The 16,546-nt window shown below is 67.9% G+C and overlaps 1 long non-coding RNA gene across 2 annotated transcripts in view; it reads left to right on the forward strand.

Annotated features, from left to right (window-relative positions):
- Positions 1-1,926: 1,926 nt before the first annotated feature.
- The window catches only part of LOC140407113 (uncharacterized), a 48,155-nt gene continuing 33,535 nt past the window's right edge, over positions 1,927-16,546 (forward strand). The window contains exon 1 of one of the 2 annotated variants that reach the window (XR_011939457.1): positions 1,927-2,103. This is a non-coding gene — a long non-coding RNA (uncharacterized lncRNA). Of the gene's footprint in view, positions 2,104-8,115; positions 8,168-16,546 lie in introns of those variants that run through there. The other variant, XR_011939458.1, reaches the window with a different exon arrangement.

Here is a 16,546-nt window from a genome sequence, read left to right on the forward strand (position 1 = left end):
GGCGCTGATACCGCTGCGTTTATTGCTCATCCCTAATTGCCCTTCAATCGGTGGGGGTGTTCTGGGCCGGGGTTTAGAAACCCCAGCGTTTACCTCGGAGCTCCCCTGACCCACACCGTTTACCAGGTTGTGGTGGGCGGAGCGCACGGACCACTCTCCAGGTGTGGGACAGCAGACAGGGAAACGTCATCGTGGGGGCGGGGCCGGGGAATGGGGCCGAGGAGGGGGGCGGGGCCGAGGAGGGGCGGGGCCGGGGAATGGGGCCGAGGAGGGGGCGGGGCCGAGGAGGGGCCGGGGAATGGGGCCGAGGAGGGGGCGGGGCCGAGGAGGGGCCGGGGAATGGGGCCGAGGAGGGGGCGGGGCCGGGGAATGGGGCCGAGGAGGGGGCGGGGCCGGGGAATGGGGCCGAGGAGGGGGCGGGGCCGGAGGGGGGCGGGGCCGGGGAATGGGGCCGAGGAGGGGGCCGGGCCGGGGAATGGGGCCGAGGAGGGGGCGGGGCCGAGGGGGGGGCGGGGCCGGGGAATGGGGCAAGGGGGGGCGGGGGCCGGGAATGGGGCAAGGGGGGGGCGGGCCGGGGAATGGGGCCGAGGGGGGGCGGGGCCGGGGAATGGGGCAAGGGGGGGGCGGGGCCGAGGGAATGGGGCCGAGGAGGGGGCGGGGCCGGGGGGGCGGGGGTCGGGGAATGGGGCCGAGGAGGGGGCGGGGCATGGGGCCGAGGGGGGGCGGGGCCGGGGGGCGGGGCCGGGGAATGGGGCCGAGGGGGGGGCGGGGCCGGGGAATGGGGCAAGGGGGGGGCGGGGCCGAGGAGGGGGCGGGGCCGGGGGGGCGGGGTCGGGGAATGGGGCCGAGGAGGGGGGGCGGGGCATGGGGCCGAGGGGGGGCGGGGCCGGGGAATGGGGCCGAGGGGGGGGCGGGCCGGGGAATGGGGCCGAGGGGGGGGCGGGGCCGGGGAATGGGGCCGAGGGGGGGCGGGGCCGGGGAATGGGGCCGAGGGGGGCGGGGCCGGGGGGGCGGGGCCGGGGAATGGGGCCGAGGGGGGGGCGGGGCCGGGGAATGCGGGGGGGGCGGGGCCGGGGGGTGCTGCCACGGGCACGGAGGAGTCCATTCCCCGGAGAGAGGGGGGGCCGGATCAGTTGGTTCGCCAGACGCTGGGGCCGCACTGGGCTGGTTCCCCCCCCCGCGGCTGGCAGTGGTACAGACTCTGGGGCGTTCCCCCCCCCACCCCGGCTGTAATGGTGCAGCCCGCGCAGGCGCAGTGCGCTTCCTGTCAGCGGCGGATTCAGCAGCGGCGGCGGCGGACGGGACAGACAGAGCGAGAGCCCCCCGGCCCAGAGACCCCGCCCCCGGCCCAGAGACCCCGCCCCCCGGCCCAGAGACCCCGCCCCCGGCCCAGAGACCCCGCCCCCGGCCCAGAGACCCCGCCCCCGGCCCAGAGACCCCGCCCCGGCCCAGAGACCCGCCCCCGGCCCAGAGACCCCGCCCCCGGCCCAGAGACCCCGCCCCCGGCCCAGAGACCCCGCCCCCGCCCAGAGACCCCGCCCCCGGCCCAGAGACCCGCCCCCGGCCCACAGACCCGCCCCCCGGCCCAGAGACCCCGCCCCCGGCCCACAGACCCGCCCCCGGCCCACAGACCCGCCCCCGGCCCAGAGACCCGCCCCCGGCCCAGAGACCCGCCCCCGGCCCACAGACCCGCCCCCGGCCACAGACCCGCCCCCGGCCCACAGACCCGCCCCCGGCCCACAGACCCGCCCCCCGGCCCAGAGACCCGCCCCCCGGCCCACAGACCCGCCCCCGGCCCAGAGGACCCGCCCCCGGCCCACAGACCCGCCCCCGGCCCCACAGACCCCGCCCCCGGCCCACAGACCCGCCCCCGGCCCACAGACCCGCCCCCGGCCCACAGACCCGCCCCCGGCCCAGAGACCCGCCCCCGGCCCACAGACCCGCCCCCCGGCCCAGAGACCCGCCCCCGGCCCAGAGACCCGCCCCCGGCCCACAGACCCGCCCCCGGCCCACAGACCCGAGCCCGGAAAGCCCCAGCCCCGTCCCCGGTTGCTGGCCCCGCCACCATGGTGAGCGTCTTTCTTTTCGTGCCTAACCTGATTGGTGAGTGTTGTTTGGGGGAAGGGCCAATGTGGGGAGGGGCTCTGTTGTGTGGGATGGGCTCTGGGGAACAGGGCGGGGTCTCTGAGGGGGTGGGAGGGGCTCTGGGGAACAGGGCGGGGTCTCTGAGGGGGGTGGGAAGAGCTCTGGGAACAGGGCGGGGTCTCTGAGGGGGTGGGAGGGGCTCTGGGGAACAGGGCAGGGTCTCTGAGGGAGTGGGAGGGGCTCTGGGGCACAGGGCGGGGTCTCTGAGGGAGTGGGAGGGGCTCTGGGGAACAGGGCGGGGTCTGAGGGGGTGGGAGGAGCTCTGGGGAACAGGGCGGGGTCTCTGAGGGAGTGGGAGGGGCTCTGGGGAACAGGGCGGGGTCTCTGAGGGGGTGGGAGGGGCTCTGGGGAACAGGGCGGGGTCTTTGAGGGGGTGGCAGGGGCTCTGGGGCACAGGGCGGGGTCTCTGAGGGAGTGGGAGGGGCTCTGGGGAACAGGGCAGGGTCTCTGAGGGGGTGGGAGGGGCTCTGGGGCACAGGGCGGGGTCTCTGAGGGAGTGGGAGGGGCTCTGGGGCACAGGGCGTGGTCTCTGAGGGAGTGGGAGGGGCTCTGGGGAACAGGGCGGGGTCTCTGAGGGGGTGGGAGGGGCTCTGGGGAACAGGGCAGGGTCTCTGAGGGAGTGGGAGGGGCTCTGGGGAACAGGGCGGGGTCTCTGAGGGGGTGGGAGGGGCTCTGGGGAACTGGGCGGGGTCTCTGAGGGAGTGGGAGGGGCTCTGGGGCACAGGGCGGGGTCTCTGAGGGAGTGGGAGGGCTCTGGGGAACAGGGCGGGGTCTCTGAGGGGGTGGGAGGGGCTCTGGGGAACTGGGCGGGGTCTCTGAGGGGGTGGGAGGGGCTCTGGGGCACAGGGCGGGGTCTCTGAGGGAGTGGGAGGGGGCTCTGGGGAATAGGGCGGGGTCTCTGAGGGAGTGGAGGGGCTCTGGGGAACAGGGCGGGGTCTCTGAGGGGGTGGGAGGGGCTCCGGGAAACAGGCTGGGGTCTCTGAGGGGTGGGAGGGGCTCTGGGGAACAGGGCAGGGTCTCTGAGATGGTGAGAGGGGCCCTGGGGAACAGGGCAGGGTCTCTGAGGGGGTGGGAGGGGCTCTGGGGAACAGGGCGGGGTCTCTGAGGGGGTGGGAGGGGCTCTGGGGAACAGGGCGGGGTCTCTGAGGGGGTGGGAGGGGCTCCGGAAACAGGCTGGGGTCTCTGAGGGGGTAGGAGGGGCTCTGGGGAACAGGGCGGGGTCTCAGAGGGGGTGGGAGGGGCCCTGGGGAACAGGGCGGGGTCTCTGAGGGGGTGGGAGGGGCTCTGTAGCACAGGGCGGGGTCTCTGAGGGGGTAGGAGGGGCTCTGGGGAACAGGGCGGGGTCTCTGAGGGGGTGGGAGGGCTCTGGGGAACAGGGCGGGGTCTCTGAGGGGGTGGGAGGGGCCCTGGGGAACAGGGCGGGGTCTCTGAGGGAGTGGTAGGGGCCCTGGGGCACAGGGCGGCGTCTCTGAGGGGGTGGGAGGGCTCTGGGGAACAGGGCGGGGTCTCTGAGGGGGTGGGAGGGGCTCTGGGGAACAGGGCGGGTCTCTGAGGGGGTGGGAGGGGCTCTGGGGAACAGGGCGGGGTCTCTGAGGGGGTGGGAGGGGCTCTGGGGAACAGGCTGGGGTCTCTGAGGGGGTGGGAGGGGCTCTGGGGCACAGGGCGGGGTCTCTGAGGGAGTGGAGGGGCTCTGGGGAACAGGGCGGGGTCTCTGAGGGGGTGGGAGGGGCTCTGGGGAACTGGCGGGGTCTCTGAGGGGGTGGGAGGGGCTCTGGGGCACAGGGCGGGGTCTCTGAGGGAGTGGAGGGCTCTGGGGAATAGGGCGGGGTCTCTGAGGGAGTGGGAGGGGCTCTGGGGAACAGGGCGGGGTCTCTGAGGGGGTGGGAGGGGCTCCGGGAAACAGGCTGGGGTCTCTGAGGGGGTGGGAGGGGCTCTGGGGAACAGGGCAGGGTCTCTGAGATGGTGAGAGGGGCCCTGGGGAACAGGGCAGGGTCTCTGAGGGGGTGGGAGGGGCTCTGGGGAACAGGGCGGGGTCCTCTGAGGGGGTGGGAGGGGCTCTGGGGAACAGGGCGGGGTCTCTGAGGGGGTGGGAGGGGGCTCCGGGAAACAGGCTGGGGTCTCTGAGGGGGTAGGAGGGGCTCTGGGGAACAGGGCGGGGTCTCAGAGGGGGTGGGAGGGGCCCTGGGAACAGGGCGGGGTCTCTGAGGGGGTGGGAGGGGCTCTGGGGCACAGGGCGGGGTCTCTGAGGGGGTAGGAGGGGCTCTGGGGAACAGGGCGGGGTCTCTGAGGGGGTGGAGGGGCTCTGGGGAACAGGGCGGGGTCTCTGAGGGGGTGGGAGGGGCCCTGGGGAACAGGGCGGGGTCTCTGAGGGAGTGGGAGGGGCCCTGGGGCACAGGGCGGGGTCTCCTGAGGGGGTGGGAGGGGCTCTGGGGAACAGGGCGGGGTCTCTGAGGGGGTGGGAGGGCTCTGGGGAACAGGGCGGGGTCTCTGAGGGGGGTGGGAGGGGCTCTGGGGAACAGGGCGGGGTCTCTGAGGGCGTGGGAGGGGCTCTGGGTCTGGGGAAACAGGCTGGGTCTCTGAGGGGGTGGGAGGTGCTCTGGGGCACAGGGCGGGGTCTCTGAGGGGGTGGGAGCGGCTCTGGGGAACAGGGCGGGGTCTCTGAGGGGGTGGGAGGGGGCCCTGGGGAACAGGGCGGTGTCTCTGAGGGAGTGGGAGGGGCTCTGGGGAACAGGGCAGGGTCTCTGAGGGGGTGGGAGGGGCTCTGGGGCACAGGGCAGGGTCTCTGAGGGAGTGGGAGGGGCTCTGGGGAACAGGGCGGGGTCTCTGAGGGGGTGGGAGGGGCTCTGGGGCACAGGGCGGGGTCTCTGAGGGAGTGGGAGGGGCTCTGGGGAACAGGGCGGGGTCTCTGAGGGGGTGGGAGGGGCTCTGGGGAACAGGGCGGGTCTCTGAGGGGGTGGGAGGGGCTCTGGGGAACAGGGCGGTATCTCTGAGGGGGTGGGAGGGGCTCTGGGGAACAGGGCGGGGTCTCTGAGGGGGTGGGAGGGGCTCTGGGGAACAGGGCGGGGTCTCTGAGGGGGTGGGAGGTGCTCTGGGGAACAGGGCGGGGTCTCTGAGGGGGTGGGAGGGGCTCTGGGGAACAGGGCGGGGTCTCTGAGGGGGTGGGAGGGGCTCTGGGGAACAGGGCGGGGTCTCTGAGGGGGTGGGAGGGGCTCTGGGGAACAGGGCGGGGTCTCTGAGGGGGTGGGAGGGGCTGTGGGGAACAGGGCGGGGTCTCTGAGGGGGTGGGAGGGGCTCTGCGGACCAGGGCGGGGTCTATGAGATGGTGGGAGGGGCTCTGGGGAACAGGGCGGGTTCTCTGAGGGGTGGGAGGGGCCCTGGGGAACAGGGCGGGGTCTCTGAGGGAGTGGGAGGGGCTCTGGGGCACAGGGCAGGGTCTCTGAGGGAGTGGGAGGGGCTCTGGGGCACAGGGCGGGGTCTCTGAGGGAGTGGGAGGGGCTCTGGGGAACAGGGCGGGGTCTCTGAGGGGGTGGGAGGGGCTCTGGGGAACAGGGCGGGGTCTCTGAGGGAGTGGGAGGGGCTCTGGGGCACAGGGCGGGGTCTCTGAGGGGGTGGGAGGGGCTCTGGGGAATAGGGCGGGGTCTCTGAGGGGGTGGGAGGAGCTCTGGGGAACAGGGCGGGGTCTCTGAGGGGTTGGGAGGGGCTCTGGGGAACAGGGCGGGGTCTCTGAGGGGGTGGGAGGGGCTCTGGGGAACAGGGCGGGGTCTCTGAGGGAGTGGGAGGGGCTCTGGGGCACAGGGCGGGGTCTCTGAGGGAGTGGGAGGGGCTCTGGGGCACAGGGCGGGGTCTCTGAGGGAGTGGGAGGGGCTCTGGGGCACAGGGCGGGGTCTCTGAGGGAGTGGGAGGGGCTCTGGGGAACAGGGCGGGGTCTCTGAGGGGGTGGGAGGGGCTCTGGGGAACAGGGCGGGGTCTCTGAGGGAGTGGGAGGGGCTCTGGGGAACAGGGCGGGGTCTCTGAGGGGGTGGGAGGGGCTCTGGGGAACAGGGCGGGGTCTCTGAGGGGGTGGGAGGGGCTCTGGGGAACTGGGCGGGGTCTCTGAGGGAGTGGGAGGGGCTCTGGGGAACAGGGCGGGGTCTCTGAGGGGGTGGGAGGGGCTCTGGGGAACAGGGCGGGGTCTCTGAGGGAGTGGGAGGGGCTCTGGGGAACAGGGCGGGGTCTCTGAGGGGGTGGGAGGGGCTCTGGGGAACAGGGCGGGGTCTCTGAGGGGGTGGGAGGGGCCCTGGGGAACAGGGCGGGGTCTCTGAGGGGGTGGGAGGGGCCCTGGGGAACATGGCGGGGTCTCTGAGGGGGTGGGAGGGGCCCTGGGGCACAGGGCGGGGTCTCTGAGGGGGTGGGAGGGGCTCTGGGGAACAGGGCGGGGTCTCTGAGGGGGTGGGAGGGGCCCTGGGGCACAGGGCGGGGTCTCTGAGGGGGTGGGAGGGGCTCTGGGGAACAGGCCGGGGTTTCTGAGGGGGTGGGAGGGGCTCTGGGGAACAGGGCGGGGTCTCTGAGGGGGTGGGAGGGGCTCCGGGGAATAGGGCGGGGTCTCTGAGGGAGTGGGAGGGGCTCTGGGGAACAGGGCGTGGTCTCTGAGGGGGTGGGAGGGGCCCTGGGGAACAGGGCGGGGTCTCTGAGGGGGTGGGAGGGGCTCTGGGGAACAGGGCGGGGTCTCTGAGGGGGTGGGAGGGGCTCTGGGAACAGGGCGGGGTCTCTGAGGGGGTGGGAGGGGCTCCGGGAAACAGGGCGGGGTCTCAGACGGTGGGAGGGGCTTTGGGGAACAGGGCGGGGTCTCTGAGGGGGTGGGAGGGGCTCTGGGGAACAGGGCGGGGTCTCTGAGGGGGTGGGAGGGGCCCTGGGGAACAGGGCGGGGTCTCTGAGGGAGTGGGAGGGGCCCTGGGGCACAGGGCGGGGTCTCTGAGGGGGTGGGAGGGGCTCTGGGGAACAGGGCGGGGTCTCTGAGGGGGTGGGAGGGGCTCTGGGGAACAGGGCGGGGTCTCTGAGGGGGTGGGAGGGGCTCTGGGGAACAGGGCGGGGTCTCTGAGGGGGTGGGAGGGGCTGTGGGGCACAGGGCGGGGTCTCTGAGGGGGTGGGAGGGGCTGTGGGGAACAGGGCGGGGTCTCTGAGGGGGTGGGAGGGGCTCTGGGGCACAGGGCGGGGTCTCTGAGGGGGTGGGAGGGGCTCTGGGGAACAGGGCGGGGTCTCTGAGGGGGTGGGAGGGGCTCTGGGGAACAGGGTGGGGTCTCTGAGGGGGTGGGAGGGGCTCTGGGGAACAGGGCGGTGTCTCTGAGGGGGTGGGAGGGGCTCTGGGGACCAGGGCGGGGTCTATGAGATGGTGGGAGGGGCTCTGTGGAACAGGGCGGGGTCTCTGAGGGAGTGGGAGGGGCTCTGGGGAACAGGGCGGGGTCTCTGAGGGGTGGGAGGGGCTCTGGGGAACAGGGCGGGGTCTCAGACGGTGGGAGGGGCTCCGGGGAACAGGGCGGGGTCTCTGAGGGAGTGGGAGGGGCTCTGGGGATCAGGGCGGGGTCTCTGAGATGGTGGGAGGGGCTCTTGGGAACAGGGCGGGGTCTCTGAGGGGGTGGGAGGGGCTGTGGGGAACAGGGCGGGGTCTCTGAGGGGGTGGGAGGGGCTCTGGGGAACAGGGCGGGGTCTCTGAGATGGTGGGAGGGGCTCTTGGGAACAGGGCGGGGTCTCTGAGGGGGTGGGAGGGGCTGTGGGGAACAGGGCGGGGTCTCTGAGATGGTGGGAGGGGCTCTTGGGAACAGGGCGGTGTCTCTGAGATGGTGGGAGGGTCTCTGGGGACCAGGGCGGGGTCTCTGAGGGGATGGGAGGGGCTCTGGGGAACAGGGCGGGGCCATGTTGTGCCAAATGCAGAATTTCTCAATGTGCGGATGTGAATCTCGGGATGCCTGAGCGGACCGAGCAGACGAGTTGGTGAAGTGGGCGGGCATGTGGCAGATGCAGTTTAACATGGGGGAGACAATATAAAGTAAAGGGCACAATTGTAAACGTCGTGGGGAGGGTCACGGGGGGAGGGGGCAGGAGCAGAGAGTGGAGGGGTCCCGGGGGTGGGGAGGGTCCTGGGGGTGGGGAGGGTCCCAGAGGGGGTGGGGAGGGTCCTGGGGGTGGGGAGGGGGCAGGGGCAGGGGGTCCCGGGGGGGGAGGCGAGGGTCCGGGGGGGGGGGGATGGACCCGGGGGGGGGGGAAGGTGCCGGGGGGCTGACGAGAGTCCCGGGTGGGGGGGGGCTGGGCAGGCTCCTGGAGGGCGTGGGGAGACTCCCGGGGGGGGGGGTGGGGAGGGACCCAGGGGGTGATGAGGGTCGCAGGGGGGTGGGGAGGGTCCCAGGGTGGGGGGTCCCGGGGGTTGGGCAGGAGCAGCGGATCCCGGTGGTGGGGTGGGTCCCGAGGGGGAGGGGAGGGTGCCGGGGGGGCTGGCGAGGGTCCCGGGGGGGGGGGGGGGGGGTCCCTGGTAGGGGTGGGTGGGGAGGCTCCCCGGGGTGGGTTGGGGAGGCTCCCGGGGGGGCGGGGGAGGGTGCCGGGGGGGGGGTGAGGGTGCCGGGGGCGGGGGGAGGGTCCTGGGGGTGGGGAGAGGCAGGAGCGGGGAGGGACCCGGGGGGTGATGAGGGTCCCAGGGGGGTGGGGAGTATCCCGCGGGGGGGGGGGGCAGGAGCGGAGGGTCCCGGGGGGTGGGGAGTGTCCCGGGGGGCGGGGTGGGGAGGGTCCCTGGGGGGATGGGGAGGGTCCCAGGGTGGGGGGTCCCGGGGGTGGGGCAGGAGCAGGGGATCCCGGGGGTGGGGTGGATCCCGGCGGTGGGGAGGGTCCATGTGGGGAGGATCCCGGGGGTGGTGGGGAGGGTCCCGGGGGGGGGGGCGGAGAGGGTCATGGGGGGGTTGAGGAGGGTGGCGGAGGGTCCCGGGGGTGGGGAGGTTCCTGGGGGAGGGGCGTAGAGGGGAGGGTCTGTTCCACTTGTACAAAACACTAGCTCAGCCCCTAACCGAGTATTGTGTCCAGTTGTGGGAGAGATGTGGGACAGCTGGACGTGGTGGGGGGCTGTGCGTCCGGTCGGAGTGGGGGGAGGGAGACAGGCCCTCAGTTAGAGTGGGGGGGGGGGAGAATGGCCAGCTGATGTTCTGTTTGTCTCTCTCGCTCTGTCTGACTATTCCATTCACTCTCTCTCTCACACTCTCTCGCGCTCACTCTATCTCTCTCGCTCACTCTCTCACTCACTCTCTCTTGCTCACTCTCTCGCGCTCACTCTCTCTCTCTCGCTCACTATCTCTCGCGCTCACTCTCTCTCTCGCTCACTCTCTCGCTCACTCTCGCTCACTCTCGCTCACTTTCTCGCTCACTCTCTCTTGCTCACTCTCTCTCCCTCGCTCACTCTCTCGCTCACACTCTCGCTCACACTCTCTCGCTCACTCTCTCGCTCGCTCACTCTCTCGCTCACTCTCTCGCTCACTCTCTCTTGCTCACTCTCTCTCTCGCTCACTCTCTCGCTCACTCTCGCTCACTCTCGCTCACTCTCTCTCGCTCGCTCTCTCTCGCTCTCTCTCTCTCGCTCACTCTCTCTTGCTCACTCTCTCGCACTCACTCTCTCGCGCTCGCTCTCTCTCGCGCCCACTCTCTCGCTCACTCTCTCTCGCACTCACTCGCACTCATTCTCTCTCTCGCGCTCGCTCTCTCTCTCACGCTCACTCTCTCGCGCTCACTCTCGCGCGCTCACTCTCACGCTCACTCGCTCACTCTCGCGCTCACTCTCGCGCTCACTCTCTCTCGCTCACTCACTCACTCGCTCACTCTCTCGCTCTCACTCTCTCTCGCACTCACTCTCTCTCGCGCTCGCTCTCTCTCGCGCTCGCTCTCTCTCGCGCTCGCTCTCTCTCGCGCTCACTCTCTCGCTCACTCTCTCTCGCACTCTCGCACTCATTCTCTTTCTCGCGCTCACTCTCTTGCTCACTCTCTCTCGCGCTCGCTGTCTCTCTCACGCTCACTCTCTCGCGCGCTCACTCTCTCGCGCTCACGCTCACTCTCTCGCTCACTCTCGCGCTCTCTCTCGCTCACTCTCGCGCTCACTCTCTCGCGCTCACTCTCACGCTCACTCTCTGGCGCTCACTCTCTCGCGCTCACTCTCTCTCACACTCACTCTCGCTCACTCTCTCGCGCTCTCTCTCTCGCGCTCACTCTCTCTCGTGCTCACTCTCTCGCTCACACTCTCGCGCTCATTCTCTCTCGTGCTCATTCGCTCGCGCTCACTCTCGCGCTCACTCTCTTGCGCTCACTCTCTCGCGCTCACTCTCTCGCGCTCACTCTCTCTCGCGCTCACTCTCTCTCGCGCTCACTCTCTCTCGCGCTCACTCACTCTCGCGCTCACTCTCTCTCACGCTCACTCTCTCGCGCTCACTCTCTCGTGCTCACTCTCTCGCGCTCACTCTCTCGTGCTCACTCTCTCGCGCTCACTCTCTCACTCACTCTCTCGCGCTCACTCTCTCGCGCTCACTCTCTCGCGCTCACTCTCTCCCGCTCACCCTCTCCCGCTCACTTTCTCTCGCTCACTCTCTCTCTCGCGCTCACTCTCTCTCGTGCTCACTCTCTCGCTCACTCTCTCTCGCGCTCATTCTCTCTCGCGCTCACTCTCTCGCGCTCACTCTCTCGCGCTCACTCTCTCTCACACTCACTCTCTCTCGCACTCACTCTCTCTCGTGCTCACTCTCTCTCGCGCTCACTCTCTCGCTCACTCTCTCGCTCACTCTCTCTCACGCTCACTCTCTCTCGCGCTCACTCTCGCGCTCACTCTCTCGCGCTCACTCTCTCTCACACTCACTCTCTCTCGCACTCACTCTCTCTCGTGCTCACTCTCTCTCGCGCTCACTCTCTCGCTCACTCTCTCGCTCACTCTCTCTCACGCTCACTCTCTCATGCTCACTCTCTCTCGCTCACTCTCTCTCGCTCGCTCACTCTCGCTCACTCTCGCTCGCTCTCTCTCGCTCTCTCTCGCTCACTCTCGCGCTCACTCTCTCATGCTCACTCTCTCTCGCTCACTCTCTCGCTCACTCTCTCGCGTTCGCTCTCTCGCGCTCACTCTCGCGCTCACTCTCTCTCGCGCTCACTCTCGCGCTCACTCTCTCTCGTGCTCGCTCTCTCGCGCTCGCTCTCTCGCGCTCGCTCTCTCGCGCTCGCTCAGTCTCTCGCGCTCTGTCTCTCGCGCTCACTCTCTCTCGCTTGCTCTCTCTCGCTCACTTTCTCTCGCGCTCACTCTCTCGCGCTCACTCTCACTCACTCTCTCGCGCAATCACTCTCTCTCGCTCACTCTCTCGCGCTCACTCTCTGTCGCTCACTCTCTCGCATTCGCTCTCTCGCGCTCACTCTCTCGCTCACTCGCTCGCTCTCTCGCGCTCACTCTCTCGGGCTCACTCTCTCTCGCGCTCACTCTCGCGCTCACTCTCGCTCACTCTCTCGTGCTCACTCTCTCGCGCTCACTCTCTCTCGCTCCCCCTCTCTCGCGCGCTCTCCCTCGTGCGCTCTCTCGTGCTCACTCTCTCGTGCGCTCTCTCTCGTGCTCACTCTCTCGCGCTCACTCTCTCGCTCACTCTCTCGCGCTCACTCTCTCTCGCGCTCACTCTCTCTCACGCTCACTCTCTCTCGCGCTCACTCTCTCTCTCGCTCACTCTCTCTCGCTCACTCGTGCTCACTCTCTCTCTCGCTCACTCTCTCTCGCTCACTCTCTCTCTCGCTCTCTCTCACTCACTCTCTCTCTCGCTCACTCTCTCGTGCTCAATCTTTCTCGCTCACTCTCTTGCTCACTCTCTCGCTCACTCTCGCGCTCACTCTCTCGCGCTCACTCTCTCGCGCTCACTCTCTCGCGCTCACACTCTCGCGCTCACTCTCTCGCGCTCACTCTCTCTCGCGCTCACTCTCTTGCGCTCACTCTTGCGCTCACTCGCTCTCCCTCATTCTCGCTCTCCCTCGCTCACTCTCGCTCACTCTCTCATGCTCACTCTCTCGCGCTCACTCTCGCGCTCACTCTCGCGCTCACTCTCTCGCGCTCACACTCTCGCGCTCACTCTCTCTCGCGCTCACTCTCTCTCACGCTCACTCTCTAACGCTCACTCTCTCTCGCTCACTCTCTCTCGCGCTCGCTCTCTCGTGCTCGCTCAGTCTCTCACGCTCACTCTCTCTCGCTCACTCTCTCGCTCACTCTCTCGCGCTCACTCTCTCGGGCTCACTCTCTCTCGCGCTCACTCTCGCTCACTCTCTCATGCTCACTCTCTCACACTCACTCTCGCGCTCACTCTCTCGCTCACTCTCTCGCTTACTCTCTCGCGCTCACTCTCTCTCGCGCTCACTCTCTCTCGCGCTCACTCTCTCTCTCGCTCACTCTCTCTCTCGCTCACTCTCTAGCTCACTCTCTCGTGCTCTCTCTCGCTCACTCTCTCTCGCTCACTCTCGCGCTCACTCTCTCGCGCTCACTCTCTCTCTCGCTCACTCTCTCTCTCGCTCACTCTCTCTCGCGCTCACTCTCTCTCGCGCTCACTCTCTCTCAAGCTCACTCTCTTGCGCTCACTCTTGCGCTCACTCGCTCTCGCTCATTCTCGCTCTCCCTCGCTCACTCTCGCTCACTCTCTCGTGCTCACTCTCTCGTGCTCACTCTCTCGCGCTCACTCTCGCGCTCACTCTCTCGCGCTCACTCCCTCGCGCTCACTCTCTCGCGCTCACAGTCTCGCGCTCACACTCGCGCTCACTCTCTCGCGCTCACTCTCTCGCGCTCACACTCTCGCGCTCACTCTCTCGTGCTCACTCTTTCGCGCTCACTCTCACGCTCACTCTCTAACGCTCTCTCGCTCACTCTCTCTCGCGCTCGCTCTCTCGTGCTCGCTCAGCCTCTCACGCTCACTCTCGCTCACTCTCTCGCTCACTCTCTCGCTCACTCTCTCTCGCTCACTCTCTCGCGCTCACTCTCTCAGGCTCACTCTCTCTCGCGCTCACTCTCGCTCACTCTCTCATGCTCACTCTCTCGCACTCACTCTCGCGCTCACTCTCTCGCTCAAACTCTCGCGCTCACTCTCTCTCGCGCTCACTCTCTCTCGCGCTCACTCTCTCGCGCTCACTCTCTCTCGCTCACTCTCTCTCTCGCTCACTCTCTGGCTCACTCTCTCGTGCTCTCTCTCGCTCACTCTCTCTCGCTCACTCTCGCGCTCACTCTCTCTCTCGCTCACTCTCTCTCGCGCTCACTCTCTCTCGCGCTCACTCTCTCTCGCGCTCACTCTCTCTCTCGCTCACTCTCTCTCGCGCTCACTCTCTCTCTCGCTCACTCTCTCTCTCGCTCACTCTCTAGCTCACTCTCTCGTGCTCTCTCTCGCTCACTCTCGAGCTCACTCTCTCTCTCTCTCACTCTCTCTCGCGCTCACTCTCTCTCTCGCTCACTCTCTCTCACGCTCACTCTCTCTCGCGCTCACTCTCTCTCAAGCTCACTCTCTTGCGCCACTCTTGCGCTCACTCGCTCTCGCTCATTCTCGCTCTCCTCGCTCACTCTCGCTCACTCTCTCGTGCTCACTCACTCGCGCTCACTCTCGCGCTCACTCTCTCGCGCTCACTCTCTCGCGCTCACTCTCTCGCGCTCACTCTCGCGCTCACTCTCTCGCGCTCACTCTCTCGCGCTCACTCTCTGTCTCGCTCACTCTCTCTCGCGCTCACACTCTCTCGCGCTCACTCTCTCGCGCTCACTCTCTCGCGCTCACTCGCTCTCGCTCATTCTCGCTCTCCCTCGCTCACTCTCGCTCACTCTCTCGTGCTCACTCTCTCGTGCTCACTCTCTCGCGCTCACTCTCGCGCTCACTCTCTCGCGCTCACTCTCTCGCGCTCACTCTCTCGTGCTCACTCTCTCTCGCTCCCCCTCTCTCGTGCGCTCTCTCTCGTGCGCTCTCTCGTGCTCACTCTCTCGTGCGCTCTCTCTCGTGCTCACTCTCTCGCGCTCACTCTCTCGCTCACTCTCTCGCTCACTCTCTCGCGCTCACTCTCTCTCGCGCTCACTCTCTCTCACGCTCACTCTCTCTCGCGCTCACTCTCTCTCTCGCTCACTCTCTCTCGCTCACTCGCGCTCACTCTCTCTCTCGCTCACTCTCTCTCTCGCTCACTCTCATGCTCAATCTCTCTCGCTCACTCTCTCGCTCACTCTCTCGCTCACTCTCGCGCTCACTCTCTCGCGCTCACTCTCTCGCGCTCACTCTCTCGCGCTCACTCTCTCACGCTCACTCTCTCACGCTCACTCTCTCGCGCTCACTCTCTCTCGCGCTCACTCTCTTGCGCTCACTCTTGCGCTCACTCGCTCTCGCTCATTCTCGCTCTTCCTCGCTCACTCTCGCTCACTCTCTCATGCTCACTCTCTCGCGCTCACTCTCACGCTCACTCTCCCGCGCTCACACTCTCGCGCTCCCTCTCGCGCTCACTCTCTCTCGTGCTCACTCTCTCTCACGCTCACTCTCTAACGCTCACTCTCTCTCGCTCACTCTCTCGCTCACTCTCTCGCGCTTACTCTCTCGGGCTCACTCTCTCTCGCGCTCACGCTCGCTCACTCTCATGCTCACTCTCTCACACTCACTCTCGCGCTCACTCTCTCGCTCACTCTCTCGCGCTCACTCTCTCTCGCGCTCACTCTCTCTCGCGCTCACTCTCTCTCGTGCTCACTCTCTCTCTCGCTCACTCTCTCTCTCGCTCACTCTCTAGCTCACTCTCTCGTGCTCTCTCTCGCTCACTCTCGCGCTCACTCTCTCGCGCTCACTCTCTCACTCACTCTCTCTCGCGCTCACTCTCTCTCGCGCTCACTCTCTCTCGCGCTCACTCTCTCTCAAGCTCACTCTCTTGCGCTCACTCTTGCTCTCACTCGCTCTCGCTCATTCTCGCTCTCCCTCGCTCACTCTCGCTCACTCTCTCGTGCTCACTCTCTCGTGCTCACTCTCTCGCGCTCACTCTCTCGCGCTCACTCTCGCGCTCACTCTCTCGCGCTCACTCTCTCGCGCTCACTCTCTCGCGCTCACAGTCTCGCGCTCACTCTCGCGCTCACTCTCTCGCGCTCACTCTCTCGCGCTCACACTCTCGCGCTCACTCTCTCGCGCTCACACTCTCGCGCTCACTCTCTCGCGCTCACTCTTTCGCGCTCACTCTCTCTCACGCTCACTCTCTCTCGCGCTCGCTCTCTCGTGCTCGCTCAGTCTCTCACGCTCACTCTCTCGCGCTCACTCTCTCGCTCACTCTCTCGCTCACTCTCTCGCACTCACTCTCTCGCACTCACTCTCGCGCTCACTCTCTCGCTCAATCTCTCGCGCTCACTCTCTCTCGCGCTCACTCTCTCTCGCGCTCACTCTCTCTCGCGCTCACTCTCTCTCGCGCTCACTCTCTCTCTCGCTCACTCTCTCTCTCGCTCACTCTCTCGTGCTCTCTCTCGCTCACTCTCTCTCGCTCACTCTCGCGCTCACTCTCTCTCGCTCACTCTCTCTCGCGCTCACTCTCTCTCGCGCTCACTCTCTCTCTCGCTCACTCTCTCGCGCTCACTCTCTCTCTCGCTCACTCTCTCTCTCGCTCACTCTCTAGCTCACTCTCTCGTGCTCTCTCTCGCTCACTCTCTCTCGCTCACTCTCGCGCTCACTCTCTCGCTCACTCTCTCGCGCTCACTCTCTCGGGCTCACTCTCTCTCGCGCTCACTCTCGCTCACTCGCTCTCGCTCACTCTCTCGCACTCACTCTCGCGCTCACTCTCTCGCTCAATCTCTCGCGCTCACTCTCTCTCGCGCTCACTCTCTCTCGCGCTCACTCTCTCTCGCGCTCACTCTCTCTCTCGCTCACTCTCTCTCTCGCTCACTCTCTAGCTCACTCTCTCGTGCTCTCTCTCGCTCACTCTCTCTCGCTCACTCTCGCGCTCACTCTCTCTCTCGCTCACTCTCTCTCGCGCTCACTCTCTCTCGCGCTCACTCTCTCTCGCGCTCACTCTCTCTCGCTCACTCTCTCTCGCGCTCACTCTCTCGCTCACTCTCTCTCTCGCTCACTCTCTAGCTCACTCTCTCGTGCTCTCTCTCGCTCACTCTCTCTCGCTCACTCTCGCGCTCACTCTCTCTCTCTCTCGCGCTCACTCTCTCTCTCGCTCACTCTCTCTCGCGCTCACTCTCTCGCGCTCACTCTCTCTCAAGCTCACTCTTTTGCGCTCACTCTTGCGCTCACTCGCTCTCGCTCATTCTCGCTCTCCTCGCTCACTCTCGCTCACTCTTTCGTGCTCACTCTCTCGTGCTCACTCTCTCGCGCTCACTCTCGCGCTCACTCTCTCGCGCTCACTCTCTCGCGCTCACTCTCTCGCGCTCACTCTCTCGCGCTCACTCTCTCGC

The sequence above is a fragment of the Scyliorhinus torazame genome, unplaced genomic scaffold (genome assembly GCF_047496885.1).
Source record: "Scyliorhinus torazame isolate Kashiwa2021f unplaced genomic scaffold, sScyTor2.1 scaffold_1178, whole genome shotgun sequence".
Lineage (NCBI taxonomy): Eukaryota > Metazoa > Chordata > Chondrichthyes > Carcharhiniformes > Scyliorhinidae > Scyliorhinus > Scyliorhinus torazame.